This window comes from Cinclus cinclus, chromosome 3 (assembly GCF_963662255.1).
Source record: "Cinclus cinclus chromosome 3, bCinCin1.1, whole genome shotgun sequence".
Taxonomy (NCBI): Eukaryota; Metazoa; Chordata; class Aves; order Passeriformes; family Cinclidae; genus Cinclus; species Cinclus cinclus.
In genome coordinates this window covers 85,391,296-85,414,688 of record NC_085048.1, presented here as the reverse complement: position 1 = coordinate 85,414,688, position 23,393 = coordinate 85,391,296, and positions in this window count along the sequence as shown.

Below are 23,393 nucleotides of genomic sequence, written 5' to 3'. Positions count from 1 at the left end.
ACACCTTGACCTTGACAAAGAGCTCCTGGGCTCAGCTCCCCTTGGGCTTATCAGAAACACTTTCTGCTTCCGGAACTTGTACTCTCTAACCAGCCCCTGCTTTTTTTATTTTATTAACAACCTTGGAAACTTTTTTTTGCCTGAATGGCATAATGTTCTTTTTCTCACACTTTCAAAGAAAATTCTGACCTGAAGTGCAGCCAGGATGAAACATGGTTATGACTAAAGCCCACTCTCTTGCAGCCCTATTAACGGTGGTCCAAAAGGAGACCCTTTGAGCTCTCCTGGACAGCAAAGGGCTGTGACTAGCAACCTCCCTCTGAGTGGGGCCTCTCTGTAGGTTTGCTACACTCAGACGATTGCCAAGGAAGGACAAATACTGGAGCCCACTCCTTGAGCCTTGACTCTTTGCCCATTGAGAAGATGCAAAGGCTTCCAAAATACTTCACTACCTTTGATGAGAATTTTTTACAGGTATGCTGTACAGGCTCTTTATGTCTTTGTGCATGCAAGTGTGTGTATGCTACATCAAATATGGGAGAAATGCTGCTCTCTTAGATCCTTAAGTATTTCAGATATGTAAGTAAGTTAGGCCTGTAAATAAGTTACTGTTGTGATACAGTACCTCGTATATGATTCCATTCTTGAAGTGTTAAGTTTAAGTTATAAGTTAAATGTTATTAAGTGTAAGTACTGCTAAGCTTAAATGCTGTTAAGTGATACCAGGCCTTTGGACCATATTCCTTTTTTTCCTTATCCTTTCTATCCTTTTGTTGCACACACACACACACAGACACACACACAATTTTTGGTTAATTTTGGTTTGGATTGATTGACTCAGGATTTTAGTTAGTTGCTTTTACTCAGTGTGCCTTAGTCATTTTAGTAAGTAGCAGTGTGAATCTTGCCAACAAAATTTGTTGTACTGTCACTTTTATATAAACCTGCTTTTCCTGATACCTTTGGCAATTATTCTTTAAGTGGTCTCATAACACTCGCTCATAACAATCCCTTCAGAGATCTGCTTGGAAGAATCCTATGGAATATGGCTGCAGAGATAAAAGGAATCCAGGAGTGATAAGTGCTCAGGAAAGAACCATCTGAAAGCATAGGAAATCAAGAAAAAGTGGCAGGAAGCCTGTATGCATGAGCAAGAAGGAGTGCCAAACTGAATTCAGACATACAAAGGAAGTGTATGACATTGTAGAAGGCTAAGTTGATTAAACAGGATTTTTCCTTTGTAAATTCATGCCGGCTGTTTCCAATCACATTCTTATCCTTCATGTGTTTGGAAATGTTTTTCAGGACAGTTGCCTCCATCAGTTTCCTAGAGACTAGGGTGAAGTCAGCCAGTCCATAATTCCTCAGATTTTCCTTATTGCCATTCCTAAAGTTAGAGGAGTATTATTTCTGCTCCAGTCATCAGCACAAATTGTTTGAATTCAAGTAGCTGATTTCTATAAAAGTATTTCAAATTTTCCATAATATTAAATAGCTCAAGGTCTCTTTCACATATATCATGGGAGTATTACTGTATTAAGTTCCTCCTAAAAAGAAATTCCATCTTTTTAATAGATATTGCATGTAGGTACCCTCAACATAGAGCAGCTGCAAGTGAGCATTATCACATCAGTTAATGTGTGCAGTACTTGCAAAATAGCTTGTATGTAGCTTATCTGAAACCTTTAAGGTGGTGTGATGGTTCTGAAATTATTTTGGTGGTGGTGGAAACGGTGGGAGTTGTTTTTTTACCCTTTTTATTTTCTTCAGGGTGTTTTATTTTTTCTGGGTATGAGGCATTTGAGTGTGTCCCGGTTTGGGCAATAAAGCTGGTGAAGGGTCAGGCATTGGAACAAGCTACCCAGGGAAGTGGTTGAGTCACCATCCCTGGAGGTGTTTACAAGAAGTGTAGATGTGGTGCTTAGGTACATGCTTTAGACATGTACTTGACAGTACTGGGTTAATGGTTAAGTTTGATGATCTTAGATTTCTTTTCTACCTTAAATGTTTCTCTGAGTCTATAATTTATTGTAGGTGCTATAGTAAACCATAGTAAGAGAGAGAAAAGTGTAATTTATGATGGCTGTTGTGCTGTCTGACACAGCTGCTTGCAAAAATCCAAGTGTGTGCTGAAAAGCTTCTTCCCTGTTCCTCCTCAGCATTTCTGTGAACATGGCTCCACTTGTGCTCTCCAGCACTGAGTGAGTATGGATTGGCAGCATCCCCAGCAGCGCTGGGCTGGCCCTCTGAGACCAGGGTGGACCTGTTCTCCAGCCTTTGACAGTGCTCCTCCATGAGACTGGCCTCTGGGGACCATTCATATCCCCCCAGCTGCTGGAACTGGCTGCTCTCAAGTCTGCCTTTTTTTTTTTTGTTTTGTTTTTCATGAGGTGTGACTCATCAGAGTCATCAAACAGCAGCCTCATAAAATGGCTTTTCTAGAGCCATGGAAACCACAAGATCCTATTACAAGCCGTTTCATTTTCAGTGACTAATGGAAGGTCACCAGTAATGAGACAAGAGGAAATTCTTAACTCTTTCTCAGGTTCCCTTTTTCTTCCTTAGTAAAAGTAAAGTTTACTAGTAAATTAAATTCAGCTCAGATGGGTATTCTTTGTGCATGCTTCACCAATGCTTGGCTAGTTGACAGAAGACTGCCAAATGTCTGTTCAAGTTTCTAGGTTTTCCTGCAAAAAGCATTTGCTGCTTTTAAGATACATTTCAGCTACTTCAAAGGTCTCAAAACAGCTGCTTTTTAAAAAATTATTTTCTTTTTCATTTCCATTTGTGATTTTATAGATCATATAAGTGAAAATGGTAAGGAGCAAAATATCAGAGTTTCAGATTGGATTCATGGGCAGATTTAGCAGACCTTCATGACCAGACAATAGACCAAGCAGGAGAAGTCAGTGTAGTCAAGTCCTGCAGCTAAAATTGCAGAGCTGGGAATCTGGAAGTCTCACTCATTAATTTAATTGCAGCATATTAAGAAATGAAAAGGGTAAGAGGGCAAATAGACACAGAAACACATATCTGAGCTTAAAAAAATTGAGCTGCATGTGCTGTTGGTCCTATTAATATGATCCAATATAGGCCAGCTTTCAGACCGATGCAGAGATCTTGTAAAGTTAATGTGAGCAGTATGCTGAAAAATAGAGGTATGGGACTCATAGGCAAGAGCTGGGAGCTAAGCTTATGGCTGGCAGGATGAGCACTGTAGGACTGTGGAGGGCTGTGGGGCATCAGATATGCTTTAATGATCAAGTGCTTTGTAATGTCACTTTGGGACCTGTTCAACTTAGAACCATTATACAGATATGCAAGAGCCTGTGGTGTGCCTCATACTGAAGGAGAGCTATTGCTGGGATCAGAGACCTGCCCAGCCAAGGCTTCATTAAATGACCCTGGAGTCAGCACAAGCATGTGTGATATAATGTATCATATTTTTCTCTCTCATTCCCCATCTTGCATTCCTCTGTTTTCAGCTCAGTGCAGGCCTTAGGGATAGTGTCAGGTAAGTCCTGGATGGACACCAGTGGCAACCTTTACCCTATGCCTGTTGGCTACTGACTGAAATCAATTGCTTTACCTCAATTTACAGCAACAAAGTATTTGGTCTTGCTTGAATCTACTTGAGAAATGGCACTTCAGTGTTTTCCCACATCAACAAATCTCCAAAGGCATCCCAAACTCACCCATGGCTTACCTCCATGGTAAGGGGTGAACTGACTTATGGAAGCTTTAAACAGCACAGGTAAATGGGAAGTTTTTTGTTTTCTTTTTTTAGTTCTTCTTTTTGCCTTTGTATAGGAAATTTCTAAAAATGGTTTCTAATTGCAGGTAAGGAGCTAAGTCTTGGGGACAAATAAGCACCTGTGCAGTTCTTCCCAGCCACAGTCTGCAGGAATTTAGGGAGCTGTGTAACCACAGTAATGATGCTTCTTCCCTACCTCAAGTGGCTGGTACTATTGTAGGATTTTTTTTTTTTTAACTTGGCCAAAAACACTTCTGAAAGATTTCTGTATAGAAAGTATGAAGAGTAGCAAGGATTTTAAATCCAATTCCTGAACCTTATGTGTCCTGATGTAGGAGAACCCTAAAATTCAGAATTAGCCACCTGGTATTACATCTGACCTCTGGGCCACTTGGAGAAGTCCTTTCCAGAGTGTTATCCCTGGTCTGAAAACCGGATCCACTTTCCAAGCCAAGTGCCATGCCCATCTGGGGTCACCAAACTGTGAAGTTTTGTGGATGCTGTGGAAAAGCTGTGAGTCACAAATATTATTTCCTGCAGCATCATGAAGTATGGGTTCCTGCTTAGGGCTATATAGAAGCAAAGGCTGTGTCACCTCCAAGAACACACATGGTGAAATCAAGGGCTTATTCTCAGGTAGCTGCATCTTCAAAGAAGCTGACTAAATTAAAAGACCGCTGTCAGAATGTCCAAGTCCTTTGGAGGTCCAGCTCAGTTGTGCTGTTTGGTATCTATGTACTTGTCACTTTGCTTTAGTTTCATCAAGTAAGGAAAGGAGATGAAAACCAAGAAACAAGCTCAAGTGACCCCATGTGGGATAAATGGGGTACACTGGCAGACTAGAGGCAAGGGCAAGATTCCCTGGCTACGGCAATATACAGCTGATGGATGTGATGAAACACGCAAATGCTTCTGTCCTATGGTTTTCTGGTGAATGAAAGGTGATGACAGTTATTTCAGGCTTCTCTTTGTAAAGTCTTTCTTAATGGAGATGGCTTCTGCATGGTCTTCAGTACCAGCAAAATAGGTGTTTCTTAGAAGCTTTAGAGAAAAGTATAAGAACATTTCAGCATCAAAGTGATGACTAACGCCATTCTCTTCCCTATATGCTGTTATTGATCCTCTTAATGGCCCTCATTTATTGACTTGGTTTTTGCTGTACCAGGAGGTCATTGACTCATGTTATGAATCTAGAGGTTATTTGGCCAAAGATGAATGTAGTTATACTTCTGTTGGCTTGTTTCTGTTGTTTTACATATTACTGACTGGGAATTTCCTTCAAGAAAATAATTAAAAAAAAAATAATAATTCTATCCCACACTGTGGGATAGTCCTGAAGAGAAAAGTAGTTGCCTCATTTTAATGCAGAACTGAAAGACTTGATCTGGGGATGCCCAAAGATACGGCAGGTTGCTCCAGAGAGGTAGAAGTCGTTCAAATGCAAGAATGAAAGGGGACATCAAGTTTCTATGAAATGGAGCTTAGATGCTGCAGTAAGCTCTTTGCCTGGCTTCAGAAGTAACTGCTGACAAAATCAATGTGATGTGCTGTGCAGGGAACTGAATATCACAGGATCCATTCAGATGCACTCAGTGCAAATGCTGAGCAGTTGAAGACTTTATGTTAAACAACTTCTGTCAGGAGCAGAAATGGGGACACAGAGAATGTGAGTTGGATCTCTCCCTGGGACATTGATTTGGATTGGAGCTCCAAAAAAAGAGAAATTATCTACCAATGATGGAAGATTTTGTGTTGAAACTAAGTGTGTGAAAATATGTACATAATACATAGCAAATGATGGAATATGATCAGATAAAAATATTGATGTGAAGATGAGGTAAAAATCTAGTTTTGGGCCTAGGCATCTTACAGAAATGAAACACAGTAACCCAGAGACTATTTTAACAGTTATTTCATAAAATCTTACCTTGCCTTGACCTTTTCAAACTTGCCATTAATGTAAAAATGTGGAAAGTTAGTTAATTAGGAGTCTCAATTCAGATTTCACCTTGGCAATTTCAGGTAGATCATGCAGCATGACTCTAAAGACTACTGCAATACAATATAACACAAACCTGGAGTTAATATGTAAATCTTTGTGATATAATATCCCACAATCTAATGTACATTGGCACTCATCGACTGCTATCTGAAGAGATAGTTTAATAGGCATTTGTTTAAGATCCTGAGGTAATTGTAGATATAAGCACCAGACATGAGTGAAACAAAGCTGTCCTAAGGTATTCAAGAAGCATACCCATTAAAGACTGCAGGTGTGCTCTGTCCATCTGTGCCTTGGCAGAATATAAAACTCAGCATCACCTGAAGCTGACATGGTGTAAGTGCTTATTGGAAAGCCTGGCACATATGAGGTCATTTTGGCTTTCCTTGGAAACACCTGTCATACAACATGCACAATGAATTTGGGCAGAGTTTTTAAATCTTGTGTAGTGCCAGGTGGAGAACAGGCAAAGAGATGTGCATGAGAAAGGTATTTTTCACTCTAGATGAGACTGTTAGACAAGGAAGAACTTTAACGTTATCCTTAACTGAGAAGGTTTTTGCTCTGAACTGAAGTGGATCCTGGAAATTAAAAAATCATACTCTCCACCCTGTTTTAAAAATTATAATTAGAAATAGTTTAACTAAAGACATTTGAGCACTGATTTGGTACTGAGTATTAGCAGTACACTTCTGCACTGAATCCCACTGCCTCTGTTGCACTGGACAAACTGGGAGTGTAGCTTCTCATTTTTCAGAGAAGCATGGTTTTCTCTCCTGCTTTTGCTTGACTGGCCAACAGCTGAATTCAGAGTGAATAAATCAGCTCAGACATAAGGACCTAAAAATATCAAAATAGAGGTATCAATGTTCACAAAAGTCTTTTTTGTAAAAAGCAGCCTGTGAACATTCCCAGTGCTTCTGTTTACTGAAAGCCCTGTTTTGTGGGCTTTAGGCACTGCATTTGTTGTTTGTTTCCTTGGTATTTAGCAGATTTCTGAATATCCTTTTGTTATTTTCTGTCTCTTGTTTCCTTTTGCCTCCCCAGGACCCCTGGGCAGAGCCCTCCTGTTCCTACGTCAGTTCCCTACCCCCACTGTGGAGGGAAAGAGAGTGGCTGAGGGAAGCAGCTGGTGAAAATGAGATCTGAACAATGACACACTGAGGAAGATATTGCATTGAATGAGAGGCCAACAGGGTATACCTGGTACCCTCCTAGCACCCACCTGCAGCACTCCACCCACTTCTCTGCTTTTCCTCATAAATGATCTACTGCACAACGACCAAGGTCAAAGAAGAGCCAGCCCTTTGTCACATTGGAATAAAGGAAGATCTGCACTGTACTTTATGGAAAAGATGGGGAAAGCCAAAGGTACAGAGAAGGTAAAGACAGTAGAAGACATCCTCACAGAACAAGAGGCTCCTAAAGGTGCCAGTCCTACAATAGGAAAAGCTCAGTATTTGGACAAAGGCTTCAAAAATCTACATGTTCAGACTGAAATGGCCCAAGAAGGTGCCTCCAATCTTCTCTGAAGTTAATGATGGTCAAGGGCATGCAGTGCTAGGCAGGACCAAGCTGGTGCTGTGTGCAACCTGGCTGAGAAAGACTATCATAGCCTCCTTGGTGCTGGGCAGGGTGTGATCTGCCCTGGGAGTCTGTGTGTGTTGTAAATACCAGTGATGGTAGCGGTGTCTGTACAGGGACACTGAACTTGCCAAAGCCTCCAGGAATGTGCTCTCTGCTAAGAAGAGAGAGCAAGAGCACACATTTGCTAAGTGGTCTCAGAGATGCTTTCAAACAGGATATCCTGGGCCTCCCCTGATTTGTCTTTTGACATGATTTATGTCCTGTGTGTGAGTGGAAAAGTTGTCGCACTATTTAATGGCTGTTTCTAATTTTGTTTGTCTGGGCTTTGTGAGTAAGACTTAAACTCTTAGAGCTGAGCCTGGGCTCACAGCTCCTCTGTAGTGTTGCCCCACGGGCTTGACCTAATGAGGAGCACTAAATGCAGGTTTTGTTACCAAAGCAAAAATGCCTCTTGGTGCATGTGCACAACCACAATTTTTCCTCTGTATTCCCTCGTGAGAGTGAAGCTGTGACTGCAGTCTGACAGATGATGTAGTACCACTGGACTTCTGTCTGTGTGCCGGTGTGAAGCTGTCACTGTGTTGCTATGGTGTTGATTCACATACTGTCATCAAGTTGTTCCTGTCTCACCACTATTCCTTTCCATGAAAGCATGAGTGTGCTTCAAGACGTACGTGGGTACAAAGAGGTGTGTATGCATGTGTGCCATCCACTGCTCATGTGGTGCACAGCATCCTTTAAAAGGCAGGTCACACTTCAGAACTAACATTGAAATTTTTTAGTAGTAAGAAGTGATTAGAAGCATCATTTTGTATAAATTCAGTAATCCATGTTACTAAAAGTAATTACTTCCTTAAGACTCTATTTGTATTTTTGATTTTGTAGAGGCAGGTACAAAAGCAAACTGTCATTTTGTTGCATGGCCATTTCCAGTCCTCCAGTCTAATTTTTCTAAACCAGTTTGGTCAATTGTTTACAGTACAAGGTAGGTGAACATGAATGGATGAAGAAATAGGGATGAAGAAATCGGGATGCTGATATCCCATATGCAGGATATCAGCATTCCCTCCTCCCAGGCTCAGACTGTGACAGGACTTGGGAGGGGCATGTGAAACTCCAGGAAGAATGGGTCAATGTTAATGGCAGATGCTTTCATTTTCCAGCTCCAAACTGCATGCTGTGTTGTTATTTTTAAGATCTTGGGAGAAATGAATTGGGTCAAAATAATTCAAAAACACACAATGTACTGATGTTTTGTTGGAGCCCTTAGAAGTAGTCCATGTGCCACATAAGTTGAAACAAATTAATTTTAGAGCTAGTCTGTCTGCTTTGGGCTTCCTGACTTGAGAAGTCAAGGATTTAAAGATGTCTTTCATGTTGCAGTGCTCTGAGACTTCATTTAGTAATGCTTTTAATAAGGTTTTGATCTTCAAGTGAAAAGCTCGGTAGAAGGACAAGTAGACTGCAAATAGTAAAGCACAATAATATCTCATTTTAATATTCATTTATTTTATATAAATGATCTTAACAGCCTGTTCATTCTACTTGTCTCTGTGGATATTTGGTTTCAGAGGAGAGAAGGCTGCAGCCTGACAAGCAATGTAGTGTCTGTTTACCATTTGGTTTCTTCACAGGGATTGGATGCAGCAGCATCTTGTTGTCATGACTGTTGCTTGAGCCAGCTAGGAGGTTAAATATTTCATCACGATGATTTTGATACTTGCACTGATCTCCTGTGGGTGCATAATTAAAGACATCACAAAATAAAACAACCCTCCCCCTAACAATTGTGTGTGTCTAAATCACTTACATATATTTCTTGTTCCAAATTATGTAGGGGTTTCTTTTTAATATAACTCTTGGCATGACAGAAATGATGCTGGTAACATTGCTGGTATCGTTAGCCTAGAATGTTTTCAGTGACACCAAGTTTGTTGGGACAGACTGTGAATTACTTGTCAGTTCTTGAGAAGTCAAAGCTTAATTGCTGATCAAATGTTTAAAATATGACTTGTAGTAGCAATGGATTTTGAAGTAATTTCTTTCTCGTGACCATTAGGCAAGAAGCCAAAAAACTGGCAGTACTGCAACTCTGCTCAGCAGCTGCAGTTTGAAAGTCAGCTCCAGGCTTCTATTCTGGACTGAAATTCTCAAGTTTTTCAGAGATTTTCTTTTCTTCTATTTTGGAGGGAATAACTGAAAATAACTTTAAGCCAAACTGAAATAGATTCTCTCCTCCCCCTTTATGTTTTTCTGGGCCAGTTATTGAGCCAACCAATCCATTATTATGCAGTTCTTTCTATTATGTTCCATATAAATCCATGGCTCCTACCAGATTGTTCTCCATCACTCCACCTTCTTCCAATAGTCAAGGAAAAATTATAATTGAATCAAAATATTTTTTTGCAGATGTTTCTTCAAAAAAACCCCAGACTTTTACCTGTGAAACCATAGAAGATGAGAAAGTAAACCAAAATAGAATTTTTTACTAAGTTCGGGTCCAGACATATTGTATGTTTACAGGTGAATCTGAATTCCTTCCTGTTTTTGTGGAGATTGTCAGCCCATCAATACCATTCTTCTCTTCTGACTTGCACATGCCTGCCTCTCTAGATAATATAGCATTTAAACCTATTAACTACACTCCACTGAAGTACTGTTAATTCAATGGATAGGTCTCCATTGGGTCAAGGAAAAGAGGAGGAGAAGGAGAGGTTTACTGTGGAAAGAGACACCTGAATTCTCCAGGATCCCACTGGTGATGTTTTTTCACTCCATCAGCACACCGAGGTCAGAACTTTCCTTCTGCAGCTGTGTGTGAAAAAATAGATAGCAGTTAATCCAGGATTAATGCTATCAAATTCCCTTAACATGGAGCTATGCATTCACTGTAGACATTCCCAGGACAAGAGACCAAAGAGGTCATTTATCTATACTAGTATGGCAGTTCAACGGCTCTTCAGGGTCCTTGTTCAGGATCTTTTGCTTACCCTAAAAGCAGTATGTGAAACCTTCTTGTTCCAGTGGCTGGCAAAGGAGCCTGGCCTATGGCCTCTGTAACCTCCTTCTGCTGTGCTCAGCTTCTCAGCATATTCCCAGAAGTAGCTGTCTGAACAGATGCACCAGAGCAGGTCTACACTTCGTGGACAACAGGGTCTTTCCCTAGAGCAAATTCCTTTCTCCTTTTCCTGGCTTGATGTTCCCCTGTGCTCATTTCTTTACCTATACTGTCATTGCCTGGACCTTGTCTTCAAGTTAATCTCATCAGTTAATGATTGTACCAAATCTGAAAAGCGCAAGTGCTACAATTCATTATTATTTCTTTTGTTTTCTCCCTGACACTCTCTCCAAGTCCAGATCACAGGATGTCTCTGTGTAGCCACGTCTCCCTCTGTAGCTTATTGTCTTGCATCCAAACAACTGGTCTCGGTTTTCAGCTCAGTTGCAGCCTGTTTAACTCCTGTGTTGCTGGAAATATATAATGGAATCAAGGAGAATTAACCACTGGTAATTCCTTCATATCATAATTACAGAACTGGCTTTATGGGTGTTTGTAAAAGGCATTGAATAAGTCTGGTCCATTTCTGCACTCTGTGTGTCTGTAGCACGGTGTTATCTTCTCGTAAGTAAAATCTCTCTCTTTCCTTCTTTCCTACCTGTCAGTTGGATACAGACCACTCCAACCTGCTCCCCCCCACCTCCCCTCCCCCCCGGGGGTTTCTTTGTGTTTTCCCACCAGAGAATCAGAAAAAGCAGGAACATGCCAAACATGGGTGAGTTTTAGGGATGTGAAATTGTGCTAGAAACTCCTATGGAGCTTGTGTGAACTCTTAAAGGACAATTTTGCTTTTGCACTTTCTTTTTCCCACACCTCAAGTTACCCATAATTAGGGTAAGTTTTTACACAAGTTTTTACTCTTCAGATGTAAAGGCTGTGTCAGAAAAATACCAGGTCATTGCTCCAGAGCATGGGGTTTGAAGTTACTTATGCAAGGATCTTGTAAGCATAAGATCACAAACAGCTTCTGTTTTGGAAACAGTCCAACCTTTTTGCTGAAAAAAAAATTAAAACAATTAAGGCAAAACCATCAGGGTTAATTCAAACCAAGTGGCTACAGTCTGACAAAAAAAAGATCATGTGAGGGGGAAGCTCTTACCACCAGGCTTCACCATATGAAAGAAATTGGTTATTCTGGAGTGCCTGAAGACATTCAACAGTAAGAGTACGCCAAGGATAGAGAGGCAACAAAGCCCCCACTCTTGTGGTAGCTTTCTGAAGGACAGATCTATTTCCAGCTGTGATGAGTTCAAGTGAACTGCTCTTGTGGTATCCAATGTAATACTTTTCGTGGGTGCAAATCAGTCTAGTTGCAGCTGCCCAAATTTTCTTTCCTGTATTCATTGTGGCTGGCAGTAGTGACACTCCGTGTTAAGGGGGAAGACCCAGTGGAGCATACCATGGCATTTTTCCGTGGATGTTTTCCTCATCTCTTAGTTTTCCAGGCTGATAAATCTGGTAGATAAGATGCATGCAACAATTACTATTAAGGTTTGCAGCTGGAGCAGCTTAGCAACAGAATTTCCCTGCAATCATGATGACTCAAATCAGTCATGAAATCCCAAGGCAGCCTGTGTATTGGTCTTTGAGGCAGCACAGGCCAGCCTGGGGGAGTGCTCCTTTCTGGCACTGCTGTGTCCTGGGTTGATCCCTCTCAAATGTAAGTTTAGCATTACAGATCTCAGCTGTCAGGCCCCCTACCAACACCTGCGAATCTTGCACCAGCAAGGACATGTCTCAGGGTACTCTTGATGTGTCCAACAGCCTGTGCTTCTTCTGTCATCTTTTTTCTTCCACATCAGACATTTCTTTTTTTCTGACCATCCCATTTCTTGCTTCTCTTCAGTCTATTGAAATTCTCCATTTCACTTTCCCCTCTTTGTTCTTTTCCATATTCAGATGCTGCTTATACTTGTTGTCCTACAGGGAAAGACAACACAGGACAAAAGGGCCATTAAACTGTGAGATTTGCTGTCAAAATTGTTAGCCAAGCTGTGAACTCACCAGGTTTCAGAAGATAATGAAACACTTTGAATATGATGCTTGGATAGCTTGGGGGAGAACAGTCGCTTTATGGAGGCTTTTGACTTTATTTCAGGTAGTTTACTTGGCTCTCAGCTGTCACTTTTCCATTCCCAGCAATTCCTACCTCTGACTTCATTCTCAAATTTTCCTGTTTCACCCATGCTCTTTGCTTGCTGAGTTGCTTTGGCTGGGGACAAGACCTATTTGTGTTAACACCGGTTGGACAAGTTTGTTTTTTTCCAGGACATATGCCAGTTGTGACAGAATTCCCTAACCCTCTGAGTCAAGTCAAAAGCCCTTCAAAGTTAGTAAACACAGTGGCTTTATCCCACCCCCACACCTTTCTGCACACATACCACTTCTGTGAAATAGTGTTGTGTCACACCAGCCATCCAGCCTGCCCATGTTTCTCTTCCACAAACTTCACTTGTGGCCTTTCTCCTTGCTCAGGGGCACAGCACAACAAGCTCTCAAGACCCTCTCCAGCAGAACACTTCTGCCCTGCTGAATCCACTCACACCCATGAGATGGCAGCTGCTCAGAAATGCAAACTTCTGTTTTAATGAAAATTTTGAGGTGGTTTCTGGTGGGAATCAAAAGCTCACTATAGCTGTTCCTTTTGGCTCAGTGACTTTTTTATCCCTTGTTTGCAGTCTTGAACCTCAAGCACCTCCAGCATTTAGGAGAGTGCTAGAAATCGCAAGAAAATGCAGTGAGAGCCCTGAAAACAACAGAAAAACAGATTGGACTGTTCTTAAAAGACTGACCAAAACATCCTGGTGAGCCATGAAAGCACTAATGAGTCACACCCCAGGATGGGCTAAATAATAATAGAAAAAAAGCTGCTTTTTCCAGTTCCCTGCTGGGACTAAAAAGTTGATTCTTCATTACTGACTTGTTTCTTTTCCCTCTTCAGTTAGTTACTAGCTGTAATTTATGATTAAATAATTCCTTTGGGAAATTATTCCTCATGGGGAAAGAATTACAAAAAGGAAAAGGGATTTCCTCTGCTTTCCCCATTCATCAAACCAATGAGAATAGCATTCAGAAAATTCTGATATCATGAGACAGCCTAGCCTTTGCTTGCAGTTTTGTTTGGCTGATTATTCTCTCTGATTGAGAGGCAACCTTGAGTCTTTCCCCCTGAACCTTAGCAAAAAGAAAGTGGTTTTACTATGAAAAACAGCTTACATTTCATGGTGACCTCTTGTCTTTGGCAAAATGGGTTCTGCCACAACCTTTTCAGAAGGCAGCCTTGCATTGTTTGTGAGAAGGAGTTTACGTCGACAACTTTGTTTAATTTAAAGTCTAGTAAAAATGTCCAGCTTCTGTGACCTGAATTCAGTGCTGGCTATGCCTTATCCAGGCATATAGATGGGTATGCCTCAGCCAGAGTAAATGATTATGATTTTGGAGCAAAATGTGCCAAAAGATGAGGTCATGACAGAGTTCTGGTATCCACAGTCATGGTCTTCCACATTTCAAGAAGTGCTGAGAGGAATTTGTTCATTCCTGACACTGTTGTGACTGTGTTTGTGGTGGTGTATATATATGGAGGGAAGAATTAAAGCTGGAAGGGTGAGTATTTTACCAAAGAGCATTTAGAAGAAACATACAACAACACAACCCTGCTGGGGCTGGAGCTCCTTGGTAGGGAGGAATGTATTTGTTGACTTTTGTTCAGCAATTTGAACTTCCAAGATAAATTAGATACCTTCCTCCATCCTCCAGTGTTATGGGAAGCTGTTTTGCTGATCCAATGCAGATAATGGAAACTTGGCAAACTTCAGGTCCAAGGGACCAGCCTAAGAGTCTGATTAGTGATCCTGCAACTGGCATGTTTTTGTATAGTATTAGGGAAGATGAATGATGGCTGTGTTTGGGCAAATTGTTTCCATAATTTAAAAAAGAGAAAATCAGCTTATGCTGATCCAGACTTTGTCATAAGCAGTTTGAAAGTTTTCTGTGGTTTCAGCTGAAAAGCATTTGAAATCAAGGAGAAAATGCATATTGATGCACGTTGGATTTTGGTGAGCATCTGCTTGAAAAAGCAGTGGTTCATGGTTATCCTGGCCCCATGGGGTCATTTAATAAAACAGCTCACAATTTATTGGCAAGTTTGGGGCAAGTTTAATCATTCTTTTCCAACTTTTTTTTTGTTTGTGGGTTTTTTGCTTTTGTTTTTGGTTTTTTTCTAAAAAACAAATTACAATATAATGACAGGCACACCAATAGTTCAGTCTAACAGACTTTCTTAGGAGTCTATGCCATTAGGAGACATCTTGTATCCAAATGCTGCCAATGTTAACTAAAACTTCAGAAGCCTGAGCCAAATGGAGAGACACAATTTTTCCTTCCTTCCTCCTTCTATTTTTCACTCTTTTCCTCATCATTGCAACTAAAAATAATGTGCCCTGCTTGCCTCATTTGCTAACTAAAACATGTATACCTGCTTGTTAAACTGTAATTTTAGCTTCACTTTGATTGATAGCTTGAGTAGGAAAGGTTTGAATTTTTGTCTTGTACAGACACATTCAAATTGCATGGCAAAGCTGTTAAACGCTTTGCTTTTGCAGTCATCGTGCAGACTGGAGCTTTCCCAGTGACTGGAAAAAGTTTAAATTAATTTAATGAATTTGGGGTTAATTCTCTTTTTTTCCCCTAGTTTTTTAGTTAGGGCTTTAATGAAAGTCGTGGCTGTTTTGGAATGGGGAGTGCATACCTTCTGAGTGAAGCATAGCCAGAGCTACAGCTGCAGCTTTCTTCCTATATGTGTTGCTCAATAGGCTTGTGGGAACTGATGGAGCAGGCTGCTGGGACTACCAGGTGGGATGTCTCTGCTGTTTTTACTGGCTTGGGCCCAGTTTAATACCTCGTAGCTGAATGGAGGAGAGATGTTGAAGAGGTGTTACTAGAAAAACGTTGCTTTAAAATGGGAGCCCAGAAAACCAATGATTATGTTAATGTTTGTTCTAATTGTACACTCTGGAGCATCATGTTAATACCCAAGGAGGCAGAGACTTTCTATTTTTAATTGTTTCCTGCCCACTTTTAGCCAGTGGGTCAAGTGGTTTGCCTGTCTGCCAGTCCATAAAGGGTCTGGATACTTTACCAACCACATGCACCTACTGTCTGCTGTGGTCTGGTGGAAAGGACTTTTGTGACTTCTAATGAAGTATTAAAGTGCTGTGACAGATGGTGTTTCTTCTTTGGTAGAAGTGGCAGGAACTGGTTTTTGAATCAGTGTTGCCTTGAGTCCAGTTCAGCCTGGATAGGTGTGGGGTACTCTAGGTTCCTTTCTGAGAAAACTAGAAAACAGCAGAGAGAGAAAGGGATAAAAGGCAATAGCCAAGTGGTCCAGACTGAGTCTGAATCCAGTGTTCACTTACTGCTGTTTCTGAATAACCAATGCAAAGCAGTACTGTCGGGACAAAAACGGCCTTACTGGGTCAGGGTAATGCCCTGTAGATGACTGTGGCTATTACTGAATGCCTAAAGAAGGTGCCTCTACAGCCATCCTTTCAGCAGAGACTCATACCTCAGAGTCTGGACCATCGTGGTCCAGCAAACCCAGCAAACAATGGATCTACCATCCATCAATGTATTTCATTTCAGGAACACAATGCACACTTCTCACCACCACAATATTTTGTGGACAATGAGGACTAGAACTAATCCCATTCTATTAGTCAGATACAGGAAAGAGTTGTATATTTTTACAGTTGATTGTATGAAAAAATTTTCTTTGGCTTTTTCTTAGACTTGCAGACAGAAACTGTTACCAGACACTCAGTGTTTGTTTTACCAGAGGGATGGTTTTTCAAAAATCAGCTTCTCCATAAGAGGCAAACTTCTAGCCAGTCCTGCTGATAAGAAATATAAATCCACTTGAGATAAAATTAGCTAGGAGATTGCAACCTCTTGTTAGCAACGTGGGTAGCAATATCTTCAGATGTTAAAACCAGATTTGGAACAGAGTATCTCTGTCCAAGCCTCATACTGTTTTCAAAATGAAAAACAGTTTTTAAATGAAATGAGGTCTGAATGACTTTCACTGAATTGATACAGTTGAACAAAAGGGAGCATCTGTCTGTTAGAAAAAGTAACTTGTTGCATCAGGGTTTTTTTGGTATTTGGTTGGACTTTGTCCATTTTGGGTATGTTTTTTTTCTTTTTGTCTTTCAGTACATTTTGGTTCTCTCCAGCTGAACAGCTGTTGTCTCTTTGAATGTGTCTTTAAATGCAACAATCATGCAAGTAAAGAAATCCTGGTTATAAGTGGGTGAAATCAAAAGTCAGTTCATTTCCCTGCCCCCTCTTCTTTGTAATCAGAAGATAAAGTCACTCCAGAAAATGCAGAGGAGGCTCTGCTATCCATGGCACGTCGTGCCTACGGTTAGCACACATTTTAAATCACAGTTCTGGAGTTTATTTATACAGCTAAATGTCATATGTTTAAAAATAATGAGTTTATTCAGAAAGAAAAATTCTCCTCAGAGTGATTAATTAATGGAAGGAGACTCATTCCCAGAGTAACAGCCAGTTAGAATTATTCCAGACCTTCTCTTGAATCAATTACCTGTTGGAAAATCTGTTAAATCCACCAAGTCGGTCCAAGTTCAACAGCTTGAAATAATGAATAGTATGCAGAAAGAAACAGTAAATTCTTCCTAATTGCTTGTGCATCTCATTGTAGTATGTCAGTCACATTCAAGGACAACAAACTGTTTTGGGAGTTTAAAGGTAAAAATAATAGTGTGTAGACAAACAGTGGATTAGATGTTTTTCATAGTGAGTTTGTTTTTTCCTAATGTTTATGAGCCTTCCTGAAAAAAACAAGTGACAGTGATGTTCTTAAAACATGTAGGGCTTAACCCTCAGTATCATATTTGTTGACTCTTCAGCATCTTGCCTCAGATTAAATTTAACATGAAAGAAAATGGTTGTGCCATAGAGAGCTGTCACAAAATTGCAATTGCTGCTCTTCAGAATCCTCACCTCAGCTTGCAGGCAGCTGTAAAGTACAGTCAGGATCACCTGGATGCTCTGGTCTCCCAAGAAAGCTTTGTTATTGCTTTTTTCCTGATCTTTCAGCTAGTACATTTGTCTGGACTCCAAATGAGCAGGATCAGATGAACTGTAGCTACAGTGAACTGCTTTGCTGGATGGTGACTACAGCTCAATATCCCTACCAATTTATGTTTGCCCTTTGGTTCCAACTTTCAGAGTTTCATAATGGAATAATGTAGATATAAAAACATATTTCACAGTGAAACTTGGCAAAGTGACAGCCAAGAAATTATTTTCCCTAGTAATTTTATATGCATCAACACAGTCAGTGTTAAGATACTCTAAGAAACAGAGGATAGGGGAATAACAGCATTTAAAAAGCTTGATGTCTCATGTTGATGTTCATGGGGAGATGACATTTGTCTTTGTTCATAAGAAGATCTGATATCTAATAATTTCAAAATATTAATGGCATGCTACATAAGTAGCAAATAAATATATTGACTAAAGCTCTGACTGATCTTTTCCAGTGGATTCCTAAAACGTCTAGTAAAAAGAAGAAATCTAATTGAAAGAATTTATGCAGTTGAAAGGCCAGAAGAGCTCTGGTGGAGATTCTCTTGTGTCTGAAGTAAGTAAAATGCATTAGTGAAACTTTTTAAGTACAAATTCACGCAATGAGGTCTTCTGATTCTTAGGGTAAGTGCACAGGTTTGGGGCTTGTTTTGGGTTTTTTTTTTTTTGGGGGGGGGGGAAGGAGGTTGTTTGGATTTGTTTGGGTTTTTTTTTTTGTTTGTTTATTTATTTACATAAGTACTGAATTTCTTACAGAAGCTAACAAGAGTTCACCCAGGAAATTCAAGGCTATCCTTGACCATGAATTATCAGCTCATTGTCATGGTTTGTCCTTTTACTTAAAAAAGTAAAATCTGTGTGAGGCACTGAGTAACTTAAAATGGTTTGAAAGGAACTATTTTTGGTTGTATTGCCAGGTCATTTAAAATATGCTTTCAGTATAAATTTAGGGGAAGAGTCAAATAGACCAGTTATGTTTTCTAGTTTTTCTTTGGAGGAGAGAAGTCCATGTGCTCTTGCACCCAGTCTTCTGAGATGTGTATACGTATATATATATTTGTATCTTCTTAGAGGACTAAAGTTCTCACTACTGCTAGGGATTGTACACAATACTTTATTTCTCTTCTGTGAAAATACTCCTACTTCATTATTTTCCTGAGATAAAAACAAACCCCTCTGTGACAAAGAAGTTTGTTTTGAAATATTTTTAACTCGTGTTAAAAAAATATATAAACTGGTACTATTTTTTGTTTTCTGTCTGTGCCTGCAAAATTAGAAGAACACTGTTGATTCACTCAGCAGTGATGCACAGCAGCATTTGTATTCTGAGGAGGGTGAAACACAGTCACACATTCAAAGGAAAACATATTTAATGAATCCACTTACATTAATTTGCCACCAATAGAGATTATTCATAACAAAATGGATCATTTATCACATGAAGACAATGATTAAACCCAGCAAAATACATGTTCTGTGCAGTAAGCACCACGGGAGACAATGCCATGCAGATCTGTGATTTATGGTGCTCTCTGTTCTATTGTCTCCTAGGCTTATACCTGATAAGGAAGGAAAATTCCAAGAGGTGGCAAAGACCTCCTTCTGTTTCAGCTGCCCAGTTTTTTGATATTGTTTGAAAAATTATTTCTCAGGCAGATATTACTTAGTTTTCAGTCATATCATTCTTAAAGGACACAGGAAATATTTAGTGAAGACCGTCAGTGAAAAGGAAAACAACTACAGAACACACTTGAATATGCAACTAATTATTTTTAACTGCTTTTCCAAAAGGACTGTGCTTTTAATAATAGACTGCTTTTGTAGAGCATCTCTCAGATGCAGACTTCAAAACGTGGTAGGCAAATTATCTCAACATGCCTATGGGCTAGGTAAGTACTATTAATCCCTTTTTACAGATGGAGAAAGCTGAACATCAGAGAGCCAAGAATATTGCTTTCCAGCTTTGGTATTACAAAAGGACTGTCAGAGCAGAGAGTATTGTGTTAAATTCCACCCACTGGGTCCAATTTAGCCTTTTGCCTTTCCAGCAGAGGAGTCTGTTACAACTCCATTTTTTCAAGTTACAGCTTATAAGGCAGAGGTAGGTCGTTCATTTCTGACACATACAACATGTATCTGAAGTTAACTGAAAGCCTCCAAGTTAAAGGTTTCATGAATATGTCAGAATGGATGCAGTCCCTCCTAAATTTCCTCAGCTTGAGACTGTATAACCCACCATGTTGCTTGTGTTCACAGTGTGGGTAAACCCCCCAAGAATGTATGGCCCTATTAATGTCACTAGTGTTCTTTATGTATCACATGTGACCTGGGTACATATTACTGGGTGCATCTAATCAGTAACCTTACTTCATGTGATTTGTCCAACAAATACTAAAAAAAAAAAAAAAAAAGGCCAAAGACTAACAAGAAATTTAAATTCATGGTGAAAAGAGAAACCTAAAAACACAGCAGTCTGTGAAGGCTAGAAGTCTAAAAGCAATTTTTAGTCCTCAGAACAAGTGTTTGTTCTACATGGAAGAGGATATGTTTTGAGGTAAACTTGCTTAGTGGGATGGAGATATACTTGATTAACACTTATTTAATTCTCTCTTGCTGAAAAATTAAAAAAAACTCCTGTTGTTCTGGACAACTTAGGATCCAGTTAGGATGCATGCAGATGGATTTACCCTGGAGTGGGATGTCTGCTGCAAGGGCTATTTACAGTTTCAAGTTGCATTGTGTGTAAATCCAGCCAGACTGCAAAGCCACTCATTCTTCCCTGTCCCACAGTTATGTTGGGTGCTCTGTTAATGCCTGTCAGGATAAAATCAACCTGTTTTTCATAGTATTTATGAGAATTTCCATGTACTCTTGGAGCTGCAGACTTGCCCACCTGTGGCAGCAGCCATTGATAAGGGGAGCCTGGAGGCTGCCCTGGCATGGAGAGAGTCGAGCCTTTCTGTTTGGCAGAGGCACCTCTGAAACAAGAGCTGTCAGAGGTGCTGCCACTGCACTGGCAAAGGGCAGGAGCAGGGAGCTGCACATGCAAGGCACTTGATCATGCTGTTGTTTCCAGCTTGGTGCTGCCTCCAGGGTTCTGCTAAGTGTCCTAAAGCAGGCAGACCTGGTGGGAAACACCCCTGGCTTTGCAACAAGCATATTGCAGTGGTGATATTTAATCTTACCTGAGCAGAAGGCAGTGCTTTCTCAGGCTTGTCTGGAGCCATAGTAAAAAATTCCTATAGGACCTCAGCCCTTTCTTGGGCTAATATGCTACTTGTATGCAAAGATTTGCCTTTGCCCTGCCCATGCTAGCACAAACCACATCCCACATCAAGGTTATTGGTGTAATAATTGTTCCACATACACCCAGCCCAGGGATAAGGTGCTTACCATGCTGTAGGATGCTACCCGATACCATGCATGGCTTGGGTAAGCTGTAAGGATGTAAGGAGGGTGGTTTAGACCTGAAAAATGACATGTCATTGAAAGCACAGGGTAAGCTGTGTGACAAGGAAAGGGGCTGGAAATGTCACTCCTCCTTTCAGCAGCCTGTGAGAACCAGTCTTAGGGCTGGCAGAAAAGAGAAAAATTGAACAGGTTTTATAAAGAGCTTATGCTTAAGAGTTCAAAGACTTTTAAAAAGCCAAGTGTAGTGCAGGTGACAACAGTACAGTTTTCTGAAGGAATCTGATTTTGGAAATAGGCCTGTTGAGAATATTTGCGAATCCCATTGGTTGCCTTTTTGGTGTGCTTTTGGACACCCACAATCTCCCACTGAGAAATTTTGTGAAGTTTGCATAGCCCAGAGGAGCTGCGTGCAGAGGAGAATGCAGAGTTGGCTGCAGGAGAGCTCACAGTGGGGTATATTCTTCCTGTGGGTGGTGGAATCCTTGCCCATGAAGATGTGTGAGCTTTAGCATGCCCAGTCTGAAAGACGAAGTCGGATGAAAAGCATCCATTAAAAACTTGAACACTGGTAAATGTACAGAGGGTAGTGAAAACATTGCCTGGTAAAGGGATAGATGAAGGTGGAAAGAGTTGTCCTGTGTATTTTGTGTATCCAAAATTTTTGAGGTAAAACTAAAACATAAACAGAAAAAGTATAAGTAGTCCCCAGAGTTACCAAGAGAAAGAAACAAGATATCTGTTCATGTATTCTGTGTCTCCCCACTTTCACACTAATACCACAGCACATGTGCAGCTGTGGGAAGGAGAAAGTTGAAAAGGATGAGAATGTCTTTAAACACCTTCAACAATTATGCTTCAGTGAGGGGTAAAATGAAGGAAAAAGAAAATACCTCCTTCTTTCCCTAATAGTTTTTTTTTTTGTTGTTTTTGTTTTTCTCTCCTCATTTAACATACACAAATGAAAAATTTGGAATAGATACTGTCCGGAGTCACATTTTACTGTCATGATATTTAGTAGATCTTAGTCCTTGTATAGAATTGGTTATACTAATAATTATTGTCTTCCCCCACACTTCACTCTTCATCTGAACAGAAGAATGAAGTGTGGACAACAGGGCATGGCAGTTTTGAGTGTTTGTTTCCCAATACTGGATGCCTAAAAAAGGAAGCTCAACATGTTGCAAGTTAGTGGGAGCGGTTGTGTTGTCTTCAGGGCTCACTGAAGGAGCTCTTAAGGAGGCAAAGGAAGAGGAAGTTGATTTTGAGCTTGTCGTCTCTCTCATGACTTGTTTAGGTCTCTCTAACACTTTTTGGGAACTGTGTAGTTCCATGTATGGAACAAAGTATGGTAGTACAAAAGCACTAAAAATAAAAAGACGAGCCAGGAGCTCATGAACACTGCCAGGAGAAAATAAAAGAATTAGCAAAGTCTGTGATGGGCAGAGAAAGCCAAAGCAAATGCCACCTCTGTGGAGATAAATGTGCTGCTAACACCAAGAGCCTATGATGTTATGACCTTCAAAAAACATATGTTTCCTAAATGGAAAAATGAACTGAAGAAGCTGCTGGTGAAGCTGTCAAGAAGCTGGATGGTTCATTTATACACTAGCATCACACAGGGTTTGCCAGCTGAGCCAGGAGGCAGAGCTGACAGGGCCTCCATGGTTTCCTTTTCATACAAACCTGCACCAAAGCTGGTAGCCATGGAGAATACCTACTGTAGGACATGATTTTTTGGTGCTTGTCAAAAATTTTTTTACAATATTCCAATTGCCTTTGATGCCAGCCCCAACCATCAGCAATGGGTCCAGTCACAGCACTGATATTTGCCACTGCAAGGTACGGAACTGTGTGGAAAAGCCCAGCCAGGGAAGCAGAGCTGTGCTGGTAGAAAATGGGCAGAAGAAGGGGAGAGATGATCATCAGCCTTTGAGGTGGGGAGAGTTGTTTTAAGCAGGTATATCTCACCAAAGCTGGGGGCAAGATAAATGAGACAAAGCACCGGTTCTGGGCAAGTGGGACATGAGCAGTGTGGCACTGTGCAATACTGAGTGTGTGGATTCACCATGCCTGCCTGCAGGGCCCAGGGCTTTTCATGCAGGAGCAGGGATCAGGAACATAGCAGCTGCAATGCTGCTGTGACAAGCCATGATAAATGCCAGCTTTGTTAGTGTGTGTGGCAAGTTACCAGGAGCTCAGCGAATTCCTGTGCTTGGAGAGCCTCTCACTGGGAAGAAAATATGAGCTGTGAAGTAATAATGATAATAGCAGGATTCAATGAGGCAGATGTAATCCACATTTCTTCAGCTGATCCTGGCTTGCAGCACCAGCTCTGCTTGACAAAATTGTAATCACAGGGATCTTTTCAGAAGTGGGTTTCAACAGCTGAGCTATGGTGTGACTCAGGCTAGTCTAGAGCTGAAATACAGCTTGGAAGTCATATTTTCAGAGTACTTAAGTGAGGCAAGTAC